A 26,807-nucleotide genomic window follows, 5' to 3' on the forward strand; every position below is an offset into this window, starting at 1 on the left:
TATGAAGGTAGGCCGTTGCGATTTGTTCTATCGACGATCAGGGTCGCGTGAAAAAGGTCGTAAGCGCCAAACAAAACGCGTCGCTTACGCGTTTTGAGCAGTAATTTATTCTATCTCATTCTCTCTTATACATTTATGTGTTTGCTTTGTAATCTTCTTCATCTCTTAAACAACAGATAAAGAACTTGTAACAAGTTATAGATTATAAAATACCCACGGTACGCTCCATGTCGAATAAAACACACAACAACAGGGCATACCTATCGTTGGCAAATTCGCTCAAAATGAAACATTAATTTATTTATTCACTTCCCTTTATCTCGATTACTTTTTACCTTTATATCGACTGTAACTTGTTACATTGTTACTTAATGCAACTTATTTATATTATTTCTTTCTCAACTAAAATAAATTACTAATACAGGATATAGTGAATAGTGTACACAAACACAACGCCCAGACCACGACTAACATCTATGTGGTCGATACAAATGTCTGTCGTGAGCGGAAATCAAACCCGCGACCGTCAGCGTAACAGCCAGTGCTATGACCGCTGCGCCAACGCGTCGTTTAAAATATTTAATATAAAGAATTAACTATTACATAGCATATTTACAAAACATTTTAATATTATTTACTTGCTGCTCCCGCTGTGTTTGCATGGCACTCTCAAAGGCAGCCACTGAAAATCTCTGTTTGAAATTTGGGGACCTTATTTCAAATTCCATTTTGTAGCAGTACACTGTACAGACACGTAATTTTGGCGTATGAGCGTTTTGTTTTTGCTATCACTTTTTTTTAATATCATCATCAACCTATTACTATGACTTTTACATGTCCATCATTCACAATAAAACGCTGTATTTTTTTGTTATTTTTTTCTGTTTTCTAGTATTTTTTTTTAATGTTAATTAATTTTATGCTGATCAATAACTATAAAAGCTAAAAGCTTGACTTTTACTTGAGTATTATTTTTTTTAATTTATTTACAAATTTAATTATAATAAAATACAAATATATTTATGCACGGAAGAATTGACTAGCCCGTTGGCGCAGTTAGTGCTTTCTGCTCCGAGGGTTGTGGGTTCGATTCCCACCCCGATTCTGGGTGTAATATAAATATTTATTTATATATTCATATATGTATTTTTTATCATTATGTTTATCGAAAAGAAAAAAAATAAGTAGCTATACCAGTCGGCTGTTACCTTATAAGACAAGCAATTAGGTTGCTTACTTTAGTGTATTGTGTAGATATTTATTTTTTATTTATTATTTAATTACTAGAAATATTAAATCAAAAACAATGTTCATAATCATCTTTTTTTAGTAAAAACAAGTTTTTTTTATAATTTTCTTTTGAATAATATTTAATAAAAAAATCTTAGGAATTCCAACGAACCGAACCGAAGTTTCTATAAATTTTAAATAAAATCTAAGAATAAATAATAATTAGTATTTTTTTTTTAAACTTTAATGTCAATGAAAAACATTCAACTTAAAATAAACTAGAACATTATCCTTATAAATATACCAAGTTGTAAAAATATTACACGAATGGTTTATAGTAAGTTCCAGACTGAGACTGGTCTAGCTCAGACCTTACGATCAATACAGCTAGCATGCCCGGGGAGGCTGTATCAGAACAACGAGTGCATGCAAATTTATCAGACATTAGAAGAATCAGAAGCTTGTATTTTATTAATTTTATTTAAGTTAAAATATATCAAAAAATCATATGAAAGTTAATATCTTACAGTCAAATAATCACAATGGCATCTATCCATATACTAAAATTGTAACTAGCTAATGTACCTACATAATATTGTTTTCATTGCACCTACATAGGTCTGTGTGCATTATGGCATCATATAAAATGAGATGAATCTGTTTGAGATTATAAATCCAAAAGATTCATTTAAAGTCTGGTGTAGTATCTACAAATAATTGACTGTACACGTAGCTGTCTCATATACAGTTTTTCTTTATATCGACTGCTGATCTAGTCTTCAATATTATATACTAAATCTGCGCTAGCAAAATTATTTATCAGTAAGTTTTTGCTTACGGGCGCATATCACTCAGAAACAGCTCCATCGAGTTGTATCCCTGTTCATGAGTATATCATTGTTTTGAGGACCTACTAGTTAAAAATACTTTACGTCTTCAAAAGTTGAATGATATCCATCGTAATCACAAAACTCAGTTAATAAAGTAGTTTAAGAGGAGTTTAGGAGTTTTAGAAAGACAAAACATAAACATATTTTTGTTTTTCGAACAGCTACAGAAAGGTTAATATTATATAAATATAAATAATAATAATAATATAATAGTCGTATTATATAAACGTACAAGCAGCCTAATTAAACTCATATGGTCAGCCAACAAAATCTTTACTGATCAAACAAACGCTCCTCATTGTATCGAGTATGTGCAAATACGTTACTAATAAATGACTTCCATACACTGAACGGTTAATTATCACCTTTTACCGGATACACAGACATTCGATATTAAAAAAAAAAAAAAAAATAATCAGACTAGTAGATCCCGAAATTAGCGTCTTTTAAGTAAGAAAACTCGTGTAATTGTTTGAGATACAGCATTTTTACATAATTATCATATAATATTAAAATGATAAATATAAATCGATGTTTATAGTAATACACCTGATAAAAGTAAAGATTGCTTCAATACTAATCTAGGGAATGATCACTTTAAAAACTGTTTTACCTTGAACAGCCTAATTATACAGAATATATAAATAACAAATAAAACCGCACTTTAAATTAATTGTATTATATAAACCGAAAACCAGAGCCAAGCCATTAATGGTCCATCATTAATAGAATATGTTGATCTTAACCGAGAATCCTGGCTAACAGCACTGAATTATTAAGTGCCGTACTCGACGATGGAGAAAACATTGCAAACTAGAAATTCTGAGATCGATAATATGAAGCGATTCTTGATAAAAAATAGAATTATTATGAAAAGAGGATGAAAAAGTAATTATAATGAAAACTTTTTAAACAACAATTATGCTAATACTTTCTTGATATTATAATAAGGTCGGGGAAAAAATCTTTACGTATTTTCAAGTAATAATTTGCAATAAAACCTTTTTGGTTATATTTTTTTATAACTGGCTGGTTATGATGCTATGAAAAGGTGACCATCAAAATCGAACAAAATAGTACATATTTAATATAATTAATGTTAATAAATTTTGTAAAATATTAACTCTAATTTCTATAAAAATACGACGAATCTTTTACCCGACTTTATATTTTCAATTCTTTTATATTACAATCGTTTAAGTACATAATATTTTTGTTTTGCCTTAAAAAGTATGATTATGCAAAATACGAAGGCATTAATATAAAAAAATTATAATGATGGCAATTTTTCGACGACTTAGGTACATAATATTGGAAATATACAAAAATTTGACATGTTTCGTGATTCTTTCATATTTCAATTCTTAGCTTTGTATAGTTGTATACACATGTTAATTGAATAATGTGTAAATTTATGTGTTGTACGATTCCTTATCTAACTTCGATAAATGATAATAAGTTGCGGTTCTAATAACGTTGGGTCTAATAAAATTTAGTTAAAACAACTAAGCGTACATTTTATAATATTAGTATAGAAATATTTATTTAGAAACTGAGTAGGAAACTTCCGTTCGTATCAGGCTCACCGCAATAAAATGTTAATCAAGCATGTTATGTTTAGACGCATATTATACACACGTTAATGACGTAAGGTATATGTAACATTAGAGAACTTTCCGCCTTAAAAGCTTCTTAATATTCGATTCAATTAATTATTCAGTATTGAAATTCTTAAAAACCAGTTGATTTACAATTCCATAAAATACGAATAGATACGTCGTTATTCTCCTAAAATATATACATACCACTATTCATTCCGAGTTATACAAATAAATATAATAACCCATCTTAACTTAATGCTCTTAAGTCTCATTCATTCATGACACGTTTTGTATCTTTAATTTGGTGTTTTGTTATATATTATTATTTACAAAGTTTTATACGATTTCCTAAGATAGAACATTTGATAACAATTAAATAAATCAAAATCTTCTGTATTCAAGTAGGCTTCGAAAAATTTTTAATCATCATTTGACAGAGATACAATTTTTAGTAAATTATAATAAACTTGAAGCTACCTGCGATTTGAAATTCAGATTCCGCTGAGCAATATCTGCTTTCTTGCATTTTTTAATTTACCAAGAGGTAACAATAAGTGTGATACGAATATTTCGTATCAGAATATTTTTTTTTTTAATCTGAAATACATCAAAAGTTGGTATTTTATGTGAGAACTTTTAGATCTTATATATAAAATTCTTGTGTCACAATGTTAGTTACCATACTCCTCCAAAATCATCATTGGCAGTTAAGTTCAACTATTGTAAAATAAAAAATAGACAGTAATTAAAGACGTTGATTGATGTCAATAAATTAAAAATCTATTTTTAAGGTAATTAAATTTTTATAGCTGGACGAATTTGAGGTTAACGGTATGTTTGTTGTTGAATAAGAGGAATTTTCCAACTATGCTGATGCCTAATGTTCTCACGGAAGAATCATAATATCGTCATAAAACATGTTTTTATGTATATTACTTTTATTATACTGCTGTTTGGTTACGGCAGTAAAGAATATAGCTACCCCATCTCTTCCCATGGGTGTCGTAAGAGGTGACTAAAGGATAAAACAGTTCCACTATGACATTGAAACTCAAAAAGCCTACCGATGGTGGGATTACTATCCAACTGTTGGCTGTGAAATACACAGGCGGAAGACGGGCAGCAGCGTCTTCGGTGCGACCAAGCCAGCCCTGCGGTCACCAACCCACCTGCCCAGAGTAGTGACTATGGGCAACACACATGAGTTCACGCCTTTATTGTCACAAACTTGTGGAGGCCTATGTCTAGCAGTAGTCTACGATAGGCTGAAGTGATTGTGTGTGACATTTATTATAAGATGTTTTAAATAAACACAAGTATATACGAGAAGTCAGTAAAAGAAAAATAAATAAATGCCTGCAGGCAACTTTGAATACAGTAACAGTGATCATAACAAGGCCCTGATACTATAGCGATCGCCACATGACCCTCGACACACAAATCACATCCTAATTATGACCGTGTATTTTTTTATTTATTTTTAAAAAACACACCTTAAATTTAAATAAAGTAGGTAAAAAATGATCGCAGATAGATGATATGATGATAATAATAATATGTGTTAGAAGGAATAATAATTCGTTACCGTTATTATGAAAGATACGATATCTATTCTCTTAGGGACTTGATGTGTTCACAAATCATTCGCATAACTGTATAACAAATAATACATGTTTTATGACAGAGCAAATGTATATATACATTATTACTTTATTGGCTGTATAAATCTCAAATAAATTTCAATTGTTTTTATATAACTACTAAGGTGGCAAATAAGCGTACTATTCACTGGAAGGTATCCATCTATGGCATGCAACAACAGAATCAGAACAAACTCGTTGCCAGCCTTGTAAAATGTTAAATTTTATGAAATTAGCCCTATAATTATGTTTGCTCGCAAACAAAAAAAATCTGACTTCAATTACATCGACAAGTAATACAACGTAAGTAGATGGAAAAAAATAACAAACGCACTAGTAGTCACTACGATCCCATTGTCAACAACGGTTTCCCTCGATTTCTCGGGGATTCCATCATCATATCTTGGTTTCCTTATCATCGTACCAAACTTGAGATATCTCCTTTCCCACAAAAAAAGAATTATCAAAATCGGTTCATAAACGACGAAGTTATCCCCGAACATACATCAAAAAGAAATATATATATATACGGTCGAATTAAGTAATCTCCTCCGTTTTTGAAGTCAGCTAAAAAGGTATTCAGGTTGTCAAAGAAGCTTAATAATAAAAGTACTTACCTACTTATAATTTGTAGAATGGCGCTGTATTAAAGTTTTCAATAGCATTTTAATCATCTATAGGCTTTTAAGTACAACAGAAAAAAATAGTTCTTAAGCCTCTTAAATTTTTAAAACTTTAAACACAATATTCAGTAGCTAGAAACTGCTCCGAAATACGAACATTAGGTAAAGTTCAGTCGCACTTTTAATACAATAAACATATTACTTTAACGTGTACGAGTACACGTTACTCGTATACTCATAGTTTTAGCAGTCAATAACACAAGGTTTCAGATTTCATCGGTTGCTGATAAGCTAAAAAGCTAAAAGCTAAGAAGCTGAAAAGCTAATAATTTATCTTGCACTTAACTTACTGATAAGTTTTATCTGAAGTATCTAAAAAGCTACGTCTTATAGATGCTCAGGTTGCAAATAGAAATCTGTGTTTGTTGTTTAAAAAAGAAATTATGCGAAATAGCTGTGATCTGTTGAACATGGATTTGAGATAGATATTTATATTTCTATAAATGTCATGTCTGTTCTGATTTTTATTAATAATCTCTTGATAGCGATTGTTGCTCATCTAAGAATACTACACATTTACCCACCAAATTAGTTTCGTTTATATCCGATTAAACACTCTCTGAAATTCGAGATATATCATCCAAAATGTAATCAAAAATTTTCATAAGGAATGGCCTTAAATCGTTGTCAGACTAGAGCATATTTGCTTGCGGCCTAGATTTCTAAACCGTTGGGTTATACGTCACTTTGTCGTCTCTGAGATTGACTTCAATTGTGCTCAAAGCTATATTATTGTGTGTGCTTTAAACCCAGATGAATATATCTTTTTACCTATAATATTTACGTGCAGTAATTTGGATCGATAATTATTATTTTGATATTTTTATATGATATATTTTATTACCCTTGTAGTACGCGCGTACCACGGTAATATCGCTTACCGCCATGAGTCAGTTGGTAGAAATCTCTTTCAGAGATAAGTTCGCTCTTGCCAACTTCCAGTCTAAAATTAATTTGTTCATACATTTTGAAGTACAATATACAGAGCTGTACGACCAGCAATAATCCTTAGATAATTCTAATAAGGCAATAAACAGATAATAATGATTTTAAATGCCTGTGTTTCAGAAATGTAATAATAATAAATATATACATTTATACATATTTTTAGTAAATATACTATAACTAATCTCATATGAAGTATAAACCTCTAATATTACACCAATTCTTGGAGCAACAATCAATCATAACCCTGGAACTGAAAGCAGACCCTATTTTTTGTCATCTACACCAACGGGCCAGACAAGCTTTCCAGACAGGTTGCCACACAGAAGAACCTAACATAATTAATTTACCTTATAACTAAGTTTGATAATATATTTTACACCACACTATATTCATTCATTTGTCATTGGCAATAATGATGTATAATAATCATAGTAAATGAACTGAATTTTAGATTTGCAACTTTTCCCTCGTAGAAATTCTATTGATGTTATAAAATATTCCTCAAATATACATAAAACAGAAAATGTAACTAGATATACTCGTATCAAAAATAAAAGACTTCGGTGTAAAAACTTCATGTTTTTTACTTAAACAATTAATTTACATACATACATATATAAGAACAATCTTAGAATATTCTGAAGTCATAAATTCCGATATAGAATGTGATAAAATGTATTTGAAATCGCATTTATACCTACTAATGAATTTTATTTTTAATTAACAATTTAATTACAATGTTTGAATAATTTGATAATTAGGCTCTATTTATTTCGTTAAAAATCTGCATAAGTTTGAAACCGTTATATGCAAAACATACCTAAAAAATTACTTTACTTTCCATAGGAATGCAAAAGTAAATAGCAAGAAAATGGTATCCAGAGATTTACTGCCTAATATGTGTTCAATAACTGCTAGCTTAACTAGTTTTGAAAGTCATGAGGCTACGCTTATTAATAAGTTTCCGATGGAAGTTTTAACTCAAATGAAACCTCTTGAATAGCAATACCTTCTCACAATTAATTGAGATTTAAGACCAACCCACATTTATATATTTTGTTGGCACTATGATTAATATATTATTTTTGTAGTGTAATTGTTTTAGTAAAGCATTAGATTTTCGGCAACAGAAATATACTTAAGCACTAAACCCTAGATTCCTTAATTATTGAAACAGATTTCTTTTGTCGCGAACTCAGTGTGGGACGTCCTCCTATCCCCTCGACCAACGTTCTAAGTAAAATTACCAATGGTATGTTCTAAGTTAAATTACCAATGGAGGGTTGATGGGGATTATGGAAAGTTGATATTTTGCGCAAACTTGGGAAGGCCTGTGTCCAGCAGTGGACTGTGATAGGCTGATATGAGGGAGAGAGAATTTCAGCAATGATTAACTCAACACTCGCAATGCACCTCGTTTAACAAATCCGTTACTTATTCCAAAAATACTTCTGGCATGCTACTCTCCCTAAAATGACAAAAAATATTAAAACCAATTTCTGATCGCTATAAAAGCTCGTTGAAGCTCTCGTATATATTTTGCATGACCTAAAATTCGTCGAAATCCAGAGATATCGAAGATATGAGGCGCATATAATTCACATCACTGTCTCCGTGTTTCGAAACCCTAGCCTTTACCTATATTTGTGATGTCAATGAATTTTCACAATAATCTAATATACTATGTATTTATGTATAAAGAAATGTAAGCAAGAGCTATGTAGCTAATTTACGAAAACGATTCTGATCTGTCAAATCTCTTGGGTACAGTACTCACCTATATGCGAAGGATGGATTCGAATTAATATAGTAGTAATAAAGTTAGATTGATTATCACACAAATTACTGTAGCTTGTAAGCGATAAATTCTGAACAAAACATTATCGTCGTGAAATGCTTTTCATGTAAGTGGAGCAGCAGGAAAATTTGATGATCCCGCTTGGCAACAGGCCAAGATGTGGTTCTATACATTAACGCGAGAAGTTTCTTTTATGTTGAATCCGTTTGTTTATAATGTTGATGACGCAGAAGGCAGCAAGAGTTTATAAATATAATAACAATGTACATAGTCCGAGAAAAATAAAATTAATTTATAATCAAAATTATTTGCACTTATGTAAAGTAACGCCAAGTTGCTCGTGTTTAGAAAGTGTGATCATATTTTGGTTAAAGCGTGTTTACGAAAACAATCAGTTATTTAGCTTAATATTCATTATAAAGTCGATTATTCCTTTTCATTCTAGTACGTTATTAGGTATTCATATTATCAAATAATGGTGATCTATAAATATTTTTAATAATCAACGAAATATTTCTGACCCAATTCATTATAAATAACTGGCCTGGACTGGAATATTTACTAAGTGTAGGAAAATCCGAGACATGTATATTTAATTAATGTACTGTGTGGCTACGGTACTAAAGAATATGGCCACCCCCTCTCTTCCCGTGGGTGTCGTAAGAGGCGACTGAGGGATAACACGGTTCCGCTACCACCCTGGAACTTAAAAAGCCGACCGGTGGCGGGATATCCATCCGACTGCTGGCTTTGAAATACACAGGCCGAAGCGGGGCAGCAGCGTCTTAGGTGCGACAAAGCCAGCCCTGCGGTCACCAACCCGCCTTCCCAGCGTGGTGACTATGGGCAAAACACATGAGTTCACGTTATTTTTGGCGTAAACTTGTGGAGGCCTATGCCCAGCAGTGGACTGTATAGGCTGTATGTGTGTGTGTGTGTGTAATGTGTATATTTTAAAGGGCTGGCCACCTTACTGACCGCAGGAACGCAACACTACTCGATATGTACTATTTAGCTGTGCATCTTCTTAAGGTTGAAGTACATCTCCAGACAGGCTGCTCCCGATTATAAGCAGTATATATTCTGCTGTGCCCTACTTCAAAACTGTTGGAATATTAGTCAAATTAATGAAAGATGTTAAATAAAATTGAATACTAAATTTAAACACAAGCAAAACAATAAAAAAAATATATAATTAATATCAAAACTTAATACTTTATATTCTACTAGTTGTGCCCGCGACTTCTTTCCCGTGGAATTTAACAAAAAAGTTATTGTTCAGTTCGCAGAGTTATAAAATAAATAAATTTCTAAAATAAAAGTAGCCTTAGTTAGTCCTTATTACATCAGCTATCTGCTAGTGAAAGTCTCGTCAAAATCAGTCCAGCCGTTTCAGAGATTAGGCGGAACAAACAGACAGACAGACAGAAAAATTTGTAAAAAATGTTGTTTTGGTATGTGCACCATGCAACATCTATATGCGTTTAGTTAAAAGCGGTTATTTTAATATTACAAACAGACACTAATTTTATTTATTTGTAGAGATAACCGGGGTTTATTTGAAAACGAAAAAAAATCGACTTCAAGTAATACAACAGTAATAGGAGAAACACTTAATACATATAAACCAAATAAGTAACACTACAGTCGAAAAAATAGTAATTTATTAGTGATAAACTCATAAAGTTGGTACTCGTCAAATTTTAATGATTTGGGATTTATTAATTCATATGGGACCACATGACAAACACCAGTTTTGTACCTGTAAAAAGTTATGACGTAATACACATTAAAAATTTATTGATGAATGAATTTAGCCACCCCCTCTCTTCCCGTGGGTGTCGTAAGAGGCGACTAAGGGATAACAAGGTTCCACAACCACCTTGGAACTTAAGAAGCCGACCGATGGCGGGATAACCATCCAACTGCTGGCTTTGAAATACACAGGCCGAAGACGGGCAGCAGCGTCTTCGGTGCGACAAAGCCAGCCCTGCGGTCACCAACCCGCCTGCCCAGCGTGGTGACTATGGGCAAAACACATGAGTTCACGTTATTTTTGGCGTAAACTTGTGGAGGCCTATGTCCAGCAGTGGACTGTATAGGCTGGAATGAAAAAAAAAATGAAACACATTAAAAATACAGTCGAATTGCGAACCCCTCCTCTTTTTAAGTTGGTTAACAAATCCGGTGAGTGAAGACATTTTTTGTTTAATGTTTTTATATATAAACAATAAGTTTTGTACAATCCCTTTAGCAGCTTAATTTTATTTTATTTTTAAAAAATACATATTGTTTTAAGCTCTCATTAAACACTGAAACAAAGAAATATGAAAAAAAGAATACTACTTCATCTAGTGGAAAATACACGAACTAGGTGGTCAACGCCATCTAGTAAAATTACTCGATATTAGGAAGTCCCTATAATATTCCAAATCTAGTAGATACAATATACTTGGTGATTTCACTACTATGCAACAGATGGCGTTGTAAGTCACATTTATTACTGAACCTAAGGGTCGACTCGCACTGTGCTGCCATCAAGATTATTTTTCATTTATCTCTGGGCCAGTTTCACCATTTTGGCTAACGCTTTTGACGGATGACAATATCTAAAAGTTTTTGATGTATAATTCTTTTTCACCATCGAATTGTACAGTATTTACGAGATATTTCTATTATGCAAAAATGTATCTAAAACTTGTACTTTATTCATTGAGGTAAAACAGGCCCTCTGCCTGATAAAGTTTAAAATAATTGGTTAAGAGTTCGTAGTGTTTTTATAAGTATCTAATAAATAAACTTATCACTTCTCACAACGTTAAGAGTGAATTAGGATTGTAGCGATTTTCTTATACAAGAAGAGAGACGGCTTAAAGTGTTTTAAGGACACCAGGAAGTAATAAGATGGATGATAATAATTATTATTAGTTGCTCAGCACCACTTTTTAAGGTTTATTAGAAATATATGGCTACAACACTAGTTCCCCCGAACACTAGTTCGGGAGATTATTAAACTATATTATGATAATTGTGTTTGCTTGAAAACGTAAAAAAACCGACTTCCATTACATCCACAAGTAATATAACAAAGTTAACCATTTATGGACCTAAAAAATTTGACAGGAATCATGCGTGCAATTTTTATAAATACATTTTAGTTTATAAATAACTTGCTCTATTATCTCTTTATTAAATATAATTATCGTCCTGTGGTTTTTTGATATTTAATTTCCTAAAAGACAAATCAAAAAGAGAACTAACCGGTCTAGAGTATGTGTGGTATATGGAGCGTAATTAATCTTACGTCGTTGTCCTGTAAACTAAGATAATTAATTAGTTTATTACTTCGCTACTTCTTTATTTCTTGGCCATTTACACCAATTTTACTAATGATATTATACTGTCTATAATTATTCTTTAATCAAATAAGGTACAGGTCTAATATTTCATAAATAAAAAATAAGCTTAATCCCAACTCGAACGTACGTAAAAATTATGTGGTAAAAGCTAGTAGATAAAAATAATGAACAGTTAGCAACGAAACAAAAATAAACCTCGGTCAGGGGTGGCATGTGAAAGGTCGCGGTCGATTGAAACAGCAAACGCGAATCAATGTTAATTAAAATCAAACAATGGAATCCATTTTTATGACTAGACTTACTTTTCTATTTATTCATCACGTTTCAATTCTTGTAATATTAGGTGACAATTTCGGCTATTACTGATACCTAGATCGAACTAAGATCACACAGTGAACAATTCATCTGCCTCATTATTGTCAAACAATCGCAGTGAGTTTGGGCACAGGAGGAAATTTCCAGCTCAAAATATGGAGCAGCCTGACTACGGTAATACCTCGACCTTAGAGAAGATCACAGCTAAATAATTCTGCTTTCAAGCAGTTTGTCAAGTTCTTTACTCATTTGAGAGTGAGCAAAAGTTTTACTCATTTAACAGTTAATTTTATCTTCGAAATTAAATTCATGCTATGTTCAATAAACCGAAATATTTATAATACTTGTGTTGTTTTTTTCTGCTGTGTGGTTATGGCACTAAAGAATATAGCCACTCCCTCTCTTCTCGTGGGTGTCGCAAGAGGCGACTAAGAGATAACACAGTTCCACTACCGTCTTGGAACTTAAAAAGCCGACCGATGGCATGATAACCATCCAACTGCTGGCTTTAAAAAACACAGGCCGAAGACGGGCAGCAGCGTCTTCGGTGCAACAAAGCCAGCACTGCGGTCACCAACCCACCTGCCCAGCGTGGTGACTATGGACAAAACACATGAGTCACGCCATTTTTGACTCGAACTTGTGGAGGCCTATGTCCAGCAGTGTAATACGATAAGGTTGAAGTGATGTGATTGTGTTGTTTTGATAAAATTTTGTCACAGTACTTTTAATAACTAAAAATTCCGAGTATATACAAATATTTTTTTATGTTTAACAAGCAGTACCCGCGACTTTGCTTGCGATTGACTTTATTTTCAATATAAACATAAGATAGCGATATAGCGAGACATTCAAATATTTAGTGAGCCATCTATAAACTTTCTTCTATTAAAAAAAACGAATAAACTAAATTAGATTTTTCACGAATATTAATGATTTATAAGTAGTACATAAATATTTTGGCTATCATCCTTTCTCCCAAAAAAAAATACTTGGGATCAAAAGTATTCAGTGTCCTAGCTTATAGCGCGAACGACATTATGCTGTTTAATTTAAATTCATTCGTTATAATTCATACTTTTTGCGGTCTATGTGGCTAAGAAACAGAAAAAAATCATACAAAGATAAAAATAATGTAGCAGTCGTAATGATTATAAAATTTCTTCCAATTTATTTTTTCAAAACATCTTCAATGTACAGAATAAGAGTAAAAAATGTCGAAAGAAAATTTAAAAATAATCACTTTTTAAGATCTTTTATCCTTGAGGTACCGTACTACACACATTAGCGACTACACATACACTGTTTTGGTTTACTATAAATAAATAAAAAATAATAAATCAATCAAGTTAACAACGAATAACAATAAATCTTATATATAAAAATGAATCGCAAAATGTGTTGCTAAGCGCAAAACTCGAGAACGGTTGGACCGATTTCGCTAATTCTTTTTTTAAAATGTTCCTTGAAGTACGAGGATGGTTCTTACGGAGAGAAAAATTCGAAAAAAAAAAAATTTTTAAATTTCCTGAAAAAGTCTAAAAACAACACTTTTCTATACTCCCATACAAAAGATTTGTGATAATACTTAAAAGTCAATTTGAACTTTAATACCATACGATAAAGTTTGTGTTAGGCGATACGAAGTTCGTCGGGTCAGCTCGTTGGTAATAAAAATAATATTCAAACGAGATTGTTTATGAAACCTTACTATGGTTTTATAATTACAAATCTGACTTAAAGTATTAAAAATCTGTACATTCCCGTGCCATACATTTTCTGTAAATCATTATATTAATGGGACGCAGTAATACATTTCCCTCGTACTTGTGAATGTACTGCCATGATATAGAACTTTTGGTATGACTCACCTCTTTCATGGATAAACCCACTGTGTTACGTACCTCGCTATGCTAGATCGTTGTTCGAAATTCAGTGATTAAAACGTTCGATTAGTGATGATGAGTTTTAATTGATAACAATTTATAACACTAAATAACAGAACATAACAGTATACTTTAATGTACACCAAAACAGAAATAATACATATCAGATTGATTTTAACAAAGTATCAGAAGATACAAAGGGCGGCCTTATCGCTGAAAAGCGATCTCTTCCAGGTAACCTAGGGGCTGTAATTGATTATCAACACTTAATACGTTCTCCCTCTCTCTCTCATGTCGGTCCCTCATGTCTGAGGATCGCGGCCAGCATCAGGGTTGCACCTGGAGCGGATGATTTGCCTCCACCGGTCTCTGTCCATGGCGTCTCTTACGACCGTGTAAAACTTAGTGGCAGATGAGTTTTTGACTTGGTCTATTATCGCCTCTGCGTATCGCGTGGCTGAAGTACGACAAAATATGTTGTTGGAATACGGTGGACAACCTGGTTTTTATATGGAGCTGGGCTAGGATCGATGCATTAGTGCGTTTCGCAGTCCAAGTTATTCTCAGCATTCGCCTCCAGCACCACATTTCGAATTCATCAATCCTTTGTCTTTCTCGGGCCAGGATTGTCCATGTCTCAGCTCCATACAGGAAGATAGGGAATACAAGGGCTCGTACCAGTCTGGTCTTGGTTCTGATACGAATTCCCCTTTTCTTCCAAATATTGTTGAGACGCGTTATAGCATCTTTTGCCATCCCAATACGCCTTCTTATTTCGGGAACACAACTGCGGTCATTACAGATTTGGGCGCCTAGGTAAATGTAGCAATCGACGGTGTCAACGCCCGGGAATACTACTAATATACTTAATACGTTAGTTAATTGGTATAAATAAGGTTATTAAGGTTTCAATTTTTTTTTACTATTTATGATGTCAATATAGCGACATTTAAACAATAAACATAAAAAATTGGAGATTCTTTGAAGAATTAACTCTAGCTTACACGAGTAGTAAGATTTTTGTTTTAGTATTTTTGGAATCGAAGTATGTTTTACGTATAATGTTGTTGTTTGTTCAATAAATTATTTTCTATTGTATTTTGTTCTGTAACAGAACTTGTATTTAAAATTATAGATTATTTTAAACAATAGATCTACCAGGTCTTTAACGTAATAATGGTTGGTTATGACAGTTTTGAATATTCTACTAAATAAATTACTTGACACCACAATAACGTCGAAGAGAGACTTTTGTGAGATAGTTAATACAATAGCGGATTTATTTCACATATACTTGTCGTGGTCTGGGCGTTTGTACTCGTATATTGTGTGTGTTTCTTAACCCCAAACATAGGATATAATTCTACTACCGTTGAGTGGTGATGTGTTTTTTATTATTATTATTTGTTAAAAGCTTTTTTATATAATCTCGGGGAAAATCGTAAACCTAAATGAAACATTAAAATCGTCTACGTAGCTCAGATAATTGCTAGATGTCTAACTGAGATACCTAAATAGAGATTAAGGCTGACTTGTATTACTAACCGTATAAATCAATAATGTCTTGTGAAGTTGCGTTTAAGCTTTGTGTTATTTATTTATTTATATAACTATTTTAAGTAATTTAAATCTTAGATGAGGTAGTATTCCGAATCCATTTAAGAGTTTATTTGTAAGCTTGAAAACCAAAAGCTTTCTTCCTTTTGACCTGACCCTGCTCAAATTTACACATTGTTTCTCACTACACTGAGACACGGTGATTTTTTTGAAAATTCTTGAGTAAGCACAAAGGAATGCGATTCAAAACAGCCTGCCTACGAAAGTCGATGAAAGATGTGCTCGATTTAAAAGTAATTTTTCTTCGTCTTCGTCTTTGCAAAATTACGGTTTTGACATCTTTGCAATTTCCTTAAAAAATACTTGTCGGTAAAATTTAGGCCTTTATATTTTATCGTACTTTAATCTTTCATATTAATTAATGTACGTAGTAGAAGCCTATTTATTCTAGAATTAAATATTTTGGTACGTATATTGCAATCAAGCTCATTTTTACACAAAATTGTAACTGTTGTCAAAGCCTTGAATCTTTACGGTTTTTAAGACGACCTAAGAGTAAAAAACCCTCGTTTCGTAAGTAATTATGCAAAACTAATCAAGTAAAAATGACACATATATGTACACATCGCTGTTACACTTATTATTATTATATCAATACATATAATAAATATGTAACGGATCACTGTCTGTGCAAGGAATATATATGTGAAAAAATATTATTGGGACCTTTATCAACGCAAATAGCACTCAAACCAATGATTGTTAGACGCGTTAACGCTTATCTCAGAAAAAGCTTATCTGATTTAGATGTGGTTTTGACTAATATATTGTGGAAAGCTTAACTTAACATATAGTGTTTATTTCATGGCAATCGGTTCATAAGTAAAAAAGTTATGCCAATTTAAAGAATGACGTTGTACATGTAAATACCCAAAACGCGGATAAAGTCGCAGGCACAGCTACTATATACATATAACCGTTAGGTCATTCACTCATCACGAAATAGAGTAGTAGACGTCCGCCAAGAACGGGTTTTGCGATAAGGATGGATTAAGGACGTCTAATTGCTCTCGCAAGTCCACCCGATTTTTTAATCTTAAAGATATAAAAATCTTTTGCGACAAAGCCAGTCCTGCGGTCACCAACCCGCCTGCCCAGCGTGGTGACTATGGGCAAAACACACGCGTTTACGCTATTTCTGGCGTGAACTTATGGAGGCCTAGGTCCAGTAGTGGACTGTGATCGGCTGAAATGATGATGATGATAAAAAACCTTGATTGTTTACTCTACCGATCGAAAATTAGTAAATAGATGTTTCAGCATTTGTGATTACAGGTAATAGAGGTGGATAATTCTTATAAAGGTTAGTATGAAAGTCTGTCGTTTCTGGAGTTTGGCATGGAACTTTATCCTTAGGATACGAGTACATATTTATGTATTTGATCACGAATACATAAATATGTACTTGTATTTCAGTATTTTTACAATTCATTTCAATTTTGCACGAAAGTCGTCTTACTTTTACATGAATTTATATTTTTGAATATTATGTAAATATAGTATACATGTGCATATTTTGACTGTTTATTATTATACTTTGTGAATTCGGCGCCTAAAATAAACAAAGTCTCTTATCGACAGACTAATAATTAGGTGCTTTATTGTATTACAGGTTTAATTGTCATTAATACCAAAATTTTTTCATTTTTCTTAAACACTAACATTATCACTTTCAATTTATTTTATTTGCATAACAAAAGAAAACTGAAAAAATATCTTTTATGATATTCGGGCTCCAATCCCGAACAAGTAATGGATCTCTTTTGTTTTCGGCAGAATGGATGATATCTTTGACTTAAGATACTAAATGACAACGTTTATTTTATCTGATTGTTAAAAATACTTTTGTTAAAATGTTTTTCATAATAGTATATGATTTTATACAAAAACTACTTGTATACTCTATACCTACTATGTATTTTTAACTTGTCGTGTGGGTCCGCTTAGATTTGACCGATTTCTGACAAGTACTTTTAATTTTTTTTTCCTTTTGCTAGTAAACACAATTATCATTCCTATTATTTTTGTAATTAGCTGTAAGTTTTCCTGAAATAAATATCTACAACAAGACATATAAACAAACAAAAACCAATCAAAGTAAAGAACAAGAAACCAAACCAATAAATATATTATAAAATAATTTTTAGATTAAGTTCTTTCACTTGTGTATGAATGATCGACGACTTACTTATTTTCACTTATTCGGGAATTGAAGTTGAATTAATTAAACGAAGATATGAAATAGACGTGCTTTTAAAATAAATCTTTTGGTATTTTATCTAAAGCTTGTAGCGGATCTAAATAAAGCTAGAATGGAATGATTTGATCAGACTGCGTCTAAGTTATTTCCATACATATTGAATTTCCTATCAATGTACCTGAAAACAACTTACATTCCAATATACTTTCCTAAGTATATTTTAAATGATATTGTTTATATAGAAATATAGGTAAAGCTAGTAGTGCAATTGACATCGTTACCATGGCCTCTGGATTGGCTAAAGGAATGAAGCAAAGAAAAGAAAAATGAAGCTAATAGGAACTTTATGGAGGTTTTTCAATTGTTTTCTTGTTTGCTGTTTATTTCTTTTAATAATTATAATAAACATTCAGTCAAAGTTGTGGAATAAAAAAAGTTTGCAAATTTTCTTGCTTTATTATACATAATTATATCATAATTATTATCTCATCTATCTACTAATTGTCATCAATAAAAAATCCTAGACCAGTCGAAACCATTTACATCATACTCTGGTCATCGGTCAGTAATTACAGCGAACTGGTTGTTACCTTTTTTCGAAATATTGCTGAAGTTACCTGTAATGAAATAATGTATAATATTAATCATATATGTTAAACATAGAAATAGGTGATGAAATAATAGCGACTGCGCTAATAAGCTATATAATTAAGGTTGACGTTTTTTGCAGGTATAAGACATCGATTGGTGTTATTTGTCCTTAGTTTCTGTACTTAGACTAAATGACAAATCATTTGGTACCAAATTTTAAAATTGGCACCAAAAACAGGTAGACATAATTGACTCAAAGATGTTTGTATCGAAGGTCGTCTTAAAGCTTCTAGAATGGAATTGATTTGGCATTAATATTAATGGTAAGTATATCTATGGCTAGTTGACGTCTGACAAAACGTCTGACGGCTGACGATTAACAAAGGCTGAATGATCTCTGTGTAGTACTCAATGACCATCACTTTTTTACAGATGGATGACATAAGCATCATTAAAGAAAAGTGAGCTTGCTTTTTGCGTAAAATACAGTGTGTGAGTACGCATTTTTCAATTCAACAATTTCCTTTGAAACTAATGTCTTATTAATATTTAAAAGATACATTTTTATAATGACTAATTGTAACAGCTTGTTATGTTTCTTTAACTTGAGTCAGCAGAATCTGATACCTATTCCCTTTCCACAGTTTTATTAATTGTTATTTGTGGTTGCCTGTAATTGGATGAGCACAGTGTGAGAATATTTTCTGACTACATTGTTTTGTATTTTTATTCTGTATCATCTGTTTGTGATCCTTTAATTAAATAAATGAATAACTTTATTTAAAATGATGATTTAAAATTGTTTTGAAGCCTAATATATGAACATTTTCTCTTTGATATATTTGTTTAGCAAAAGCCTCTCTTAAGACTAAAAATTAGCACTTAATCCATCACGCAAATTTACTGCAGATTTTGTGTTATAAAAGTGCTTCAGAATTTCTCCTGAGACTTGTTGATTTGGCTCAGTTTGTTTTGTGTAGACACGAGCACAAAGTGAGTTTTTAAAATTAATTAGGGGCTCTGCACACTACTATTTAACGCGTTGTCGACGCGAATTTTAAGACAACACATTGAGAGGTGTGTGTTTGTATTTTACATCACTTTTGTATCGATTCAAACAAGCGACATCGGTGCGTCAACGTGCACCTTCTCTACGGTCACTTATTATTTAAATTTTTATCATGAATAGGACATGCAATAAATGATGTCTCGACTGTTGCTGTGCTACTGTTGACAAGGTTCTGTCAGCGAGTCTACATCACTAAGCTCGTACATCTATGTCGATTTAAACGTGTTTTCAAATTTATGCAGGTGTACAAAGGTCTACACTTTGCGTGTAACTCGCGTGCTGATAGCGCTTGTATTGGTTGAACCAAAACGTAATGTGCAACCCTTACTGCTGGACCAAATTTGAACTCGTGCCCTTTAGATTAATATAACTTCAAATTATCTATCTATACATATAATAAAATGGTAGGAAAGTCAAAACTGTACATTGAATATTTTTTTTTAAAGAATACTTGGGGTGTGATCTACAATCGATACCGAAGCCAAAAATATAGTTTTTAGAATGTTTGTCTGTTTGTCTGTATGTATGTCAGGGATAAACTCAAAAAGCACTGCATGGATTTACTTCAAATTTGGCACGAATATTATTAAGAAGTCGGGTAGTATAGGCTACATATTATCACGCTATCACCTACGGGGAATGCGCAGTGAACCTTTATTTCTTTAACGCATTCTGTAACAACGTGTAATCTAACGACGCATATTTGAATTTTGTTGTTATTATGTTAATAACCATGCTCTAAGCTAGCTGCACACTATAAATAAAGATATTCTGTAGTATATTTAGTATCAGCATTGCACTCGTGCGAAGCCGGGGCGGGTCGCTAGTTAATATATAGGTAAATAAATTTTAATACTTATGTTACTTTTTAACAACAAAATATTGATTTATGTAAATAGAAACACAGCTGCTGCTACTGCTACACGAAATTAATCATCCCGTTATGTTAGCGGTTCACGTTTAATCTATCGTCCTCTGGTATTATCGAGATTATCCCTACCTTAGAATTACACGCAACACGTATTAAGTCTTATTGTTTTGCATAATCAGGGGATTACATCCATCTCATTTAGTTTATTTATTTTGTCTAAAATGTGTTTAACTTTTATATTTAATTATATATGTATGTTATTCATTGTTGTATGTTATTATTATTGTTTCAAACGATTAAGTCTGTAACATCCCACTGTTTTACATAGGCCTATTTATCCATTTTGGAGAAGAATCGTTGCCTAATCCACCACGCTGCTCTATTGTGGGTTGGCGGATATACTCGTATTCCTACTATGAGTAGAGATTGCTATCAGGTATATATGATAACAGCCAGAACTCTGAGATACTATGGGGAGACCCAAGGACAGCCATCCAAACCAGAAACAAATATTTCTACAAATACAAATCTCCATTCCGAGCCGGAATCAAACCCGCATACTGCCGAGGTTAGGGCGCATATATTTCAGATGCACCACTACATTAGGGCATTATACTTTTAAGGTTCACCATATTTTAATAATGTAACTAGATATAATAATTATTATAATCCACTGAAAAGCTTATTATTAGAAATATAATTAATAATAATAATAATATTAAATAATAATTATAATAATTATAATTATTTAATAATTATTTATTTGTAACATTAAATAATTATAATTATTTAAATTATGTACTTTTATTTCTAAAAGTACCTTTTTTTACGTGGGGAAAATCCACCATGGATACCCTCCAGCGCGGGGGCGCCAGAGGGTTATGTCAATTTCTAAAAGTACCTACTCTAACGATTATTGAATGATAAAACGCGACTATTGAAAAATAAATTAATTGTCTGATGGAACAGCGAGGTGGATTAAGCTCTAATCATTCTCCTTAATAGGCACATAATTTACAGTACGAATTAGTGAACATATGAAATCTGTTCTGTTAGGTCATAGTTTTAATACTGCCAACTGCGTTACCGACTCGATAAAGCAGTTGGCAGTGAAGGGGTTAAATTTTTGTCACAAATATCGATTAATATTTATGGACGTATGTTTTTCTGAAAAATATTTTGTATAAAAAATTTGTATACCGACCAGCCGCATTTTACCTAAAACCCGGGGTTTGTTATGGTTTGTACCTTAGGTCGAGGCGATTGTGTGTTTATGTCAAAAACATAATTTTTAAGTAACATATTTACTTATAGCATATCATTTTCGAAAAACAAAAAAAAATTAGTTAACATTTTTTTATAAATTATATACAATTCATTTAAAAGTACCGTTAATTTATTTTATGTAAAGTACGTTGAGGTGAGGTACGTTAAGCAAGATTAATTCAAGATCATTAACGCGGGCAAAACTGTTGCTATCATTTAACTGAACATAATAATGAGTTCACAACAAAAGGATTTTTTATTCGTAATAATTATTGACTTAGATAAAAATATAGCATAATATCTTTTGAGTGATACTAAAAGGAATGATTCTTAGTGATTATTTTCTTTTCTTTCTTAGTTTTATTTTATTTCTTTCAATTAGCACTAAAGTTTACAAAGTCATATCTGTGCACAATATAACTAAAACCATTTCAGTTTTTCAAAACGTGATTTGAATATATTTACATTTTCATTACAGAAACTCGTTAAAATATTTCTCATTAATTTAATTCTCCACTGAAAGGTATATGCAACGCTGTGTGGATATGAAATCACTGCAGAATTTTAATTTTCATTAAAAAGAAATATGTCAGTATGATTTTATCATATTGCCAATATACATCTGAGTATGTATTTGCATGTTGATGTGACTATAGCTCGTTGGCGCAGTTTGTAGTGGCCCTGATTTCTGCTCCTTGGGTTGCGGATTCGACCCCGCGTAAGTCTAGGTGTAATATTTATATTACTATTTTTATATATTAATATTTCTATGTATGTTTATCAAAAAAAAAGTATTTAGCTCTATACCTACCTATCAGTCAGCTGTTAAATATAACACAAGTATTAAGTTCGTAACCGTAGGAACAGACGACTAAATGATGACCAATGATGATTCGAGCATAACGGCGAGTTATGCTCGAATCATCAATCATGATTTTTATTTGGGTTTGAGGTTTGGGGGGTAAAGTTATTCGCGTCCGTAGGTACTACCTAACCACTTGCCCCTACACGTGCCCCCTGGGTGGTGCTAAATGAATAACAAGCCGAGAGTGCCTGCGCAAGCAACCCTGGGCAGTGCCGGCGCGGGCACTCCCGTAACACACTCACACACACATAATACACTGACCTAGAACACCACATTTACACTACACAGATACACTCTCACAGGCCCCCATACGCGCAAGTGCGTACATACTAAACATGCACCTATACACCTTCTACACACAATAGACACTCACAACAAGGTTTAAACATAACACTTCTGCAGGGATGGTGTGGTCAAGTTCCTGCGGACCTTCCGTCGCAACAATAAGCGAGGGTCGGCCCCAATTGACCACCCGCGTGTTTGTGCCGTGCGCGGGGACCCGTAAGGGGGGATGAAGGAATCCTGGTGGCTGAGCCGAAAGAGCGTCGGCTGTTGTACGTCTCCTAGGCAACACTCCACTTTGGTCTGGATTTCTCCTGACACGGGAGGCCGGAGGCTAGCCACCTTCGGTCAATCGGCTGCGACGTCCCGTCAGATGGCCGTCAGGCGAGAGCTCTGTCCCGTTGGGGGTGGACGACGGGTGGGACGGTGTAAATCATCTCGCCCAGCTCGGCCTGCTTCCTAGCGGGGTGGGGCTCTATATCCTGAGGTGACTTCTGGCGCTAACAGCGTCCCCACTTGAGGGCTCCAAGGAGGGTGGAAGCACTCTCAGGATGAACTTTATACTACCACTCATGGCAAACAACAAAAATAAAAATAAAAAACACAACACCAAGGCCGCACCGGGGGCGAACAACCCTGCTGGAGCGCCTACCACCAACCAACCGGCTGCACCTCAGGCTCATAACCTGAGTGTTGCGCCAACAATCGAACCGGCTGCACCTCGGGCTCACAACCTGAGTGCTGCGCCAACCCAGCTACTGGCTGCACCTCAGGTGCAGCACCTGAGTAGTGAGGCAAGTACAAGCACTATTGACCTCACTTCTCTGAAGGCAGCAATGCCGACAGCCACCCAACCCTGGCAGGACGAGTCTTGCTGGAACCTGGTGACTGTTAAGAGAAGAGAGGTCAAAAAACGTGACCAGGTGTCGGCTCGCAAGGGGAAGCGGGCTGTAGTCCGTGCGGAGGCGCGGCGAACGCGACGCCCGACTGATGACGGGAGTAGGCCGCTTGAAGCTGCCGAAGGGAACGGAAGGACCCACGCTGCCCCTGTCAGTGTTGCGCTGGTCCCTGGCGAAGCCGGGCCAGCTGCACCTGTGGGGGCACCCTCGGAGGTTGTGGCAACTGCTGCTGCCTGCGCCTCCACAACCAAACGAGCCAGACGCCGAAAAAAGAATGCGACGAATGCGAGCCACGGGGAGCATCCAAGTCGGTCGAAACCCGCGAAGCGGGACCGACCGGATGACTCCTTCACCCCCCAGGGTAGTGGCAAGCGTCGCAAGCCTACCCACACTATCGGTTCTATCAAATACGCTGACGCGTTAAAGTCTAACGACTACTGCGTCGCGATTATGATGGAACCCTACCACGACCTCTCCAAAGAGCAGGCTGAGGCAATTGAGAGGCAGTTGCAGGGGGTGATGGACGAGGAAATATTCTCGCCCACCACTTCCACAACACCCGTCGCTGCACCGCAGTTTAGGGGGAAAGCCTTCCATAGTGAGGGCACCCTTAAGATGTGGTGCAGGGACGATTTTGCCCTCCAATGGCTCCGCCGCTCCATAGGGAGGATTTCGTCACCACGCGCGGGAACCAGACTGGTTGTAAGAAAGCAGTCTGAGATCCCGCGGCGCGTCAAAGTAGGGCTGTTGATCCCGCAGGTGGAACCGGAGGATACTCTGGACAAGATCCGCCTGCGGATCATGTGCCAGAACCCGCAGTTCCGCGTCTCCAACTGGGCGCTTTACAATGCGGTGCCAACGGAGGAGAAGGCGACGATGTATCTCCTCCTTGGCATCCCGGAGGATGACGCGGAAAAGCTGAGGGAAAGCGAGCGTAGAATTTACTACAAGTTTGGTAATATCTACGCTCGTTTCCACGATGACCGCACTACTGCACTGCCGAATCTCGGTGCGGACGAGAAGGTCCCTAGTGACCTAGGCAGTGCAAATAACAATATGGTGGAGGGACAGCCGGGCTCCAGTAAGGAGCCTGTCGTCGACACCGGTTCGTCTGAGGTCAGTCCCCAGTTTGATGTGGGTGATCTTTCCAAGGATGAGCCAGGTGATCTTGACGACGCCATCCTATCCAGTGATGATGGCGCTGCCAGCTCCACCTAGAAACCAATTAAAAATCACCCAAATCAACCTCCGAGAAGCAGATTGCTGGAGGGAAAAACGAAGACCGTGGCCCTGATCCAGGAGCCGTGGATCAGGAACGGGAGAATCTGCGGTCTAAACAACATTGGAGGTAAGTTACTTCTAAATAATAACGTATACCACCCACGCACTTGTATTTATGCACACAGGGACGTGAACATCACCTTAATAACCGAGTTCTGCAGCAGAGATCTTACAACCGTTAGGCTCCAAAAGGAACCCTCTTTGGGCCTGCCTGATGTGGTGATGGCATCCGCCTACTTGCCGGGCGATGCTGACATCCCCACTCCGGAGCTGGCCGCGCTTGCTGAGTACTGCGAGCGCCAGGGTCTGGAGCTCATCATATCCGCTGACTCCAATGCGCATCATGCGCTATGGGGCAGCAAGGACAACAACCAGCGAGGTGAGGATTTTGTTTCTTTTTTACTCGCAACTAAGCTTAATATAATTAATAAAGGATCGGAACCAACCTTTGTAACTTCGAGATCCCAAACCATCATTGATCTAACTCTGGCGACAGAGCATGTGTCCGAATATATTTCAGATTGGCATGTGTCTGACGACGTGTCGTGCTCTGATCACCGGTGGATCAAATACAACCTAGAAGTCACGCTGACGTCACCTGCACCCCGCCGTAACCCTCGGAGGATGGACCGCGGCAGGTATGAGCTTCTGACAGCGGAGAAACTCAAAGGCGTCGAACTACCCGATAACCATGAAGGCACGGAGGACATTGATAATCATATCAACCAGATAACTGACTGCCTAATCACCAGCTTCGAACAAACATGCCCACTTTCATCACCTAGTGCGCGACAGTTCTGCAAAGGGCACTGGTGGGGACCGGAGCTCGAAAAGCTACGACGCAGGGTGAGGAAGTTGTTCAACAGAGCAAAGAATACTCGTCTAGAACACCACTGGGATGCCTACAAGCAGGCCCAATATCACTACAAAAGGCGCATCAGAATAAGGAAGAAGGAGTGCTGGAGGCGCTTTTGTACCAACATAGAAACGAACAATCAGGCGAACAGAGTTAAGAATATATTGTGCAGCGAACCGGTGCACAACCTGGGTAACCTGAAAAGACCGGATGGAACATACACCAAAACGGATCTGGAAACTTCAGAACTGTTAATAACTACACACTTCCCAGGATGCCAAATCGAAAGAATTGCGGCATGGGAGGAAGAGCCAAAGAAGACACCTATAATGGTGGACTGGATCACCGCCAAGAAAATTGTCACACATGACAAAGTAAAATGGGCCATCAACAGTTTCTTACCATACAAGTCGGCAGGACTGGATAAGGTGTTTCCAGGTCTGCTAAGATGGAGTGATAGGAAACTTATCGACCACCTTGTCTCCATTTATAGGAGTTGCTTAGCTTATTGCTACACTCCAAAGTTATGGAGGGAAGTTAAGGTAGTCTTCATACCTAAACCCGGCAAAGGAGACTACTCACAACCAAAATCATTCAGACCTATTAGCCTTACCTCCTTTCTATTGAAAGTTTTGGAAAGGCTAATAGATCGGGAGCTGA

At 35.2% G+C, this 26,807-nt stretch overlaps 2 long non-coding RNA genes across 3 annotated transcripts in view; both read right to left on the bottom strand.

Annotated features, from left to right (window-relative positions):
- Nucleotides 1-631: 631 nt before the first annotated feature.
- Nucleotides 632-18,594, bottom strand: LOC123657723. Its single transcript, XR_006743751.1, has 4 exons — nt 17,894-18,594; nt 4,588-4,598; nt 2,163-2,164; nt 632-641 (listed from the first exon to the last, which is right to left on the bottom strand). It is a non-coding gene; the product is annotated as an uncharacterized LOC123657723 (long non-coding RNA).
- A 13-nt stretch (nt 18,595-18,607) lies between these two features.
- LOC123657732 overlaps nt 18,608-26,807 on the bottom strand; it is a 42,264-nt gene continuing 34,064 nt past the window's right edge. For both annotated transcript variants that reach the window (XR_006743754.1, XR_006743755.1), the window contains exon 2: nt 18,608-18,784. This is a non-coding gene — a long non-coding RNA (uncharacterized LOC123657732). The remainder of the gene's footprint in view (nt 18,785-26,807) is intronic.

This window comes from Melitaea cinxia, chromosome 1 (genome assembly GCF_905220565.1).
Source record: "Melitaea cinxia chromosome 1, ilMelCinx1.1, whole genome shotgun sequence".
Classification (NCBI taxonomy): domain Eukaryota; kingdom Metazoa; phylum Arthropoda; class Insecta; order Lepidoptera; family Nymphalidae; genus Melitaea; species Melitaea cinxia.